Here is a 1,026-nt window from a genome sequence, read left to right on the forward strand (position 1 = left end):
AGGATTTTCTGACAATTAATCATGTCTACAAAAATAAAAGCGTGGGCGCCAAACATGGAAGGAAATGCTACAAGAAAAGAAAGATTTTTCTGGCATTTCCTTCCATGTTTGCCATTTTATTTTAGACATGATTAATTGTAATAAAAACCTGTTATCTCAAAAATTATTTTTACTTTTTAGTGCATTTTAATACAAGCGTGTATTAAAACTTTTTTTATATTTTATTTTAATTTTATACTTTTTAGTTCTGACAAATTGTAACCGATTTATGATTATAACTACAAAAAAATTGAACGTGCTATCCTGTCGAGCCAAAAAAGGTTTGACAGATCAGTAGTTATTAAATTATGCTACCAAGCCAAAGAAAGTATGAAAAATCCGAAGGCTTTCATACAAATCCTGAGGTATTGGGAGAGGCCACTGAAAGGTCACTAGAGGTCACCTGTGACCTACTGATAGGTTGTATTGTCACCGGGATTGGGTAACCATGAAAATTTCAAGTCCACTGGACGAAGGGAACAGATCGAAAATTTAGTTATAAGATTTGACTCAAACAGATGGACAGATGCGGAAGTTAAATATAAAAATGAGGATACCTTAGTTTAACCAGACCACTAAGCTGGTTAACGGCTCTCCTAGGGCTGGCCCGAAGGATTAGATTTATTTTACGTGGCTAAGAACCAATTGGTTACCTAGCAATGGGACTTACAGCTTTTATGGAACCCGGAACCACATTATAGCGAGAAATGGTTTCTATCACCTGAAAGAAATTCCTCTAATTCTTCATTGGCCCGTCGGAGAATCGAACGCAGGGCCAGCAGAGTGCTAGCTGAGAACGTTACCCACCCGATCAATGAGGAACTCCTAAAGAAGTTAAATATAAACATGTAAAATAAAAATATATAAAAAAATTAAAATATAGCTTTTATTAAAATGCACCTAAAAGTGCAAAATAATTTTTGAGTAACACAGGATATTCTTACAATTAATTATGTCTACAAAAATAAAAGTGTGGTTGCCAAATGT

The sequence above is a fragment of the Macrobrachium rosenbergii genome, chromosome 52 (genome assembly GCF_040412425.1).
Source record: "Macrobrachium rosenbergii isolate ZJJX-2024 chromosome 52, ASM4041242v1, whole genome shotgun sequence".
NCBI lineage: Eukaryota > Metazoa > Arthropoda > Malacostraca > Decapoda > Palaemonidae > Macrobrachium > Macrobrachium rosenbergii.